General features: G+C 43.2%; 1 pseudogene; it reads right to left on the bottom strand.

Annotated features, from left to right (window-relative positions):
* Nucleotides 1-812: 812 nt before the first annotated feature.
* On the bottom strand, nt 813-988 carry LOC139267681 (U2 spliceosomal RNA; annotated as a pseudogene).
* Between the last annotated feature and the right edge of the window lie 3034 nt (nt 989-4022).

Below are 4022 nucleotides of genomic sequence, written 5' to 3'. Positions count from 1 at the left end.
GGCTACACCCATTGTTGTTGTACCTAAGTCCGATGGTAAGGTAAGGTTGTGTGGTGATTATAAATAAATCATAAACCAGGTTAATCTCCCCAGTACATTGCTAAATGTAGAAGATTTGTTCATAGCGCTGACAGGTGGGCAGATCTTCTCAAAGTTGGAACTTACAAATGCCTACTTATAACTTGAACTTGATGAGGAGTCCAAGTTATATTCATCTAGACCTGTATCAATTTAATAGGCTACTATTTGGAGTGTCTTCCGTCCCCGCCATATTCCAAGGGGTGATGAATCAGATTTTTCAAGGCATTGAAGGGGTAGTATGTTATTTGGATGACATATTAATTTCAGCACCAAACAGGCAAATTCAGAATCTTATATTGCTCAAACGGCTCGAGAAGCACAGAGTACAAGTGACTCCTCACAAGTGTCCGTTATTTCAAAATTCAGTGGAGTACTTAGGGCACAGAGTAGACAAAGATGGTTTACATCCAACCAAGGTAAAGCTGGATGCAATCAGAAATGCACCCACTCCCAAGAATGTCACTGAACATCAATCATTTTGGGTCTTTTGAGCTATTATAGGAAGTTCCCACCAAATTTGGCTACAGTGTTACATCCACTGAATGAGCTGTTGAAAAAACAGGTCCATTGGAAGTGGTCAGAGAATGTGATGCAGCATTCAAGGAGTGTAAAAGCCAGTTGGTAGAGAGCACCATGTTTTTTTTTAATGTCCAATTTCTTTCCAGATCAACTCTAATGCCAAAGATCACTTTGCGCCAATATATTTGATCTTAGGTCAAAAGGCCGAGAGGCGAAGTTGCACCGTTCCTGGAAATATTGCAATACCAGATCGGTGCATGGAGTGGACGGGGCAAGCCCCTGTTCCAGCTCCCTGTCCAAAAAACAATTTAATATCAGGTCCCCATAGGGGATATCAAACTGATAAGAACAGATACTACACTTGGTCTTAGCCAAAAGGCCGAGAGAGCACCATGTTAGTTCATTATGACCTATCTAAGGCGATCAAGCTAGCACGTGACGCCTCTCCATATGGAGTTGGGGCAGTGATCGCTCATATACTATGTAGTGGGGAGGAGAGACCAATTGCTTTTGCTTCACGCACTCTCAGTGCCAGTGAGTGTAAAGAGAATCATGATAAAGGTAGAGTAAGAGAGAGAAGTGTGAAATTAAATCAGAAGGTGAGAGTGAAGAACCATCACCATAAATGGTTAAAGAGGTTACCAGGAAGAGTAGTGAAGATATGTGGTCCTCGAACATATTTGGACAAGATGTTTGAGCATGGAAAGGGTAGGTTTGTTCACATTGATCATATTTTACCTACAGATATAGAAGGAGTTGAAAGTTGGAATTATTTGATTGTTTCTGACTCATCAGATTGTCTCATCAGATAGACTCCAGATAAACAAATAAAGTACCAGTAGCAAATTCTGTATCAGATGTACTAGAAACAAGCCCAAGAGAAAGTCAGAATTTAAGTCTGAGTCTGAATCAGGCAGACAAACTGTCTGAAGTTGCAGAGAGTTCAAATGTAAATCAAGGGTTTTACCTTGGAGGAAAACTTTCCTCAGGATCAGCCTAGAATGAGTCTAAGTTCGACACCATGTTTGGAAGGTACTGTTCAAGAGCGAAGGTATCCTCTTCGAAACAGAAACCAGTATTTAAGTTTGATTTGTAAATATAATAAATCCATGGGGCCGAAATTGATCAAGTTACCGCCCACTGCTGCCGACATTCCTCTGCTCGAACCGCCCAGTGCCACATTCGATGTGGCCTGTAGCGGGTGGGAGGGGAGAGCCGTCGGGAAGCGCCCGCCGACATCAGCGGACGGCCGATGCACATAAGTGACCTCCTGCCCGGCGAGATGCCAGATTTGTGTGGGCAAGAGTCGGTGGGAGTCGGCGGGAGTCGCGGGAACCGCTGCATGGAGGCTGCTCTGTCCTCAATGCTAAGTGTCACGATCCTGTAAAAAAGGTAAGAGAAATGTTTTTAAATTATTTCGGTACAGGTACTTACCTGGATGGGGTCCCCTGAAGGTCCCCAGATGTTTCTTTTTTTTTTTGTTGATGATTTCTATTTTTAGGTCTTCAACCCTCCGAGGGCCCGACTCCATCCTCGGTGGCACTTGGGCGTCAAGTGCCTCTGCCGCCGAGAATGAGAGCTCCCGCCCGCTGCCGTCCAGACTGGCGGCGTACGTCGTTGATTTTCCGCCCGCTGACCTTCGAGGGACCTCGGCGATGAAAACCTCGCCAAAAGTACCGTCTGGTACCTCGCTGGCCATCGGCAGCACTTTGGGCGGCAGTTGGGCGGGTGGAGGCCTTGATTAAATTCGGTCCCCATATCTTTTGCTATGTATAACCATGCAAGTTAAGTATGATGAATGCTGGTTATAATTACGTCTTCATTAAGGAGGGAGAAGTATAATATAGTTCCATCTAGAGGACTACTGCGCCACCTAGTGGACTACTGTGGTAATGCAGCCATTGCTGTAAATGCAATAAAGACATCAAGTGACAGGTCACCTGACAAGTTCCTGCGTTAACAGCCATCTTGGTGTCTGTGTGTTTGTGAAGTCGTAACAAATATATCACAATCTCCCCTCTGGCTCTTTTGGCAGTTACCTTAAATCTGTGTCCTCTGGCTACCGACCCTATGGCCATTGTCAAACTGTTTCTCCTTATGTACTTTATCAAAACCATTCATGATTTTGAACCTCCCCTTAACCTTCTCTGCTCAAAGGAGTACAACCCCAATTTCTCTAGTCTCTCCACATTGCATTGTACAATTTGTGTTGTATTTGCCATGCAAATGGTGTATCTATTCATAATAGGTTCATAATGTGGGCGACATGGGAAATTAGCTCCATTTTAATCGTAATCTCTTGACTTCCTCTCACTTGCCACAACTGCGAGACGATAATTGAAGAGTTGTTGCATGTGGGACTGCAATTTGGAGAAGCTATTCTGAGAAAAAACGAGGAAGCGCTTCTCACATATCTATATATCTAGCAGATTGTGTAGATGGGTCGCACAATGTCCTTTTTCATTACACTTAATCAGTGCATGTGGCACTTGAGATTTCTGTAACATGCATTTATTAGCACAGTCTTAGATCATCACCTCTGTACGTAGAGAATTTTTAAGAGCCTATTTTCCATCATAGAATTCACTGACTTTAAATACTGTATAGGAGACGTTTGAGAGGATATGAAGGCAAAAATAATGGCAAAACTAACAAATGTATAATGACTCATTACAGTTAAATTACGCATAATGTGTGGAAATTGGAAATTATTAGATTTCTATTAACTGTATTTATAATTTGATCTGAACACTTACACTTCAGTTCCATTTTTGTATGTTTGAGTTACCATAGTTACCGGCCTCACGAGGGATATTCCAACCAGCGAGGCCTGCACACCAAATCTGCTCATGTGGGACTGTATATTCTCTTGATGCATTCATTTATTTTTTGTCTGGAGTCAATCCAGTTGCATCTCATTTCAGTCACAAGTTATGACCATCAGTTATTGGTTGATACCGTGTTGATTTAAAAAATGACAACCATAGAACCGAAACGTAAGAAAATCTTTAATGTGTGACAGAAAAGCAATACACGTACCTCAGCCTCGCCCATCCACCTCATCCGTCAGCTTGTCTATTGTAGGCAGCCATATCCAATATTGCTAACGCCGATTAAAGAGATATTGCTGACGGTGATATCTCAAAAATTTGCCTGCTGTAGTTTTCCAAGAACAAATAGCATAGAAGTTGTAAAGACACTGGGGTGACTTTCACGCGATGGCAGGAACAGGGTGGTAATGCCCCGAAAATCATGGCGATTAATTGACCATTTCATTCTTGCTCGGTTCCCGCCCGCCACCATTTTGATTGAGGCCTCTAAATGGGCGACCCAGACGTACATGGGACCTTACCCCAATTTTGAAATGCCGGTGGACAAAGCTTTAAAGGGGACTGCTGTGGATCTCTCCTCAGTCGGTAGGT

Source organism: Pristiophorus japonicus, chromosome 7 (assembly GCF_044704955.1).
Source record: "Pristiophorus japonicus isolate sPriJap1 chromosome 7, sPriJap1.hap1, whole genome shotgun sequence".
Taxonomy (NCBI): Eukaryota; Metazoa; Chordata; class Chondrichthyes; family Pristiophoridae; genus Pristiophorus; species Pristiophorus japonicus.
Note: the sequence above shows the minus strand (reverse complement) of the source record. Positions and strands in the feature narration are given on the sequence as shown.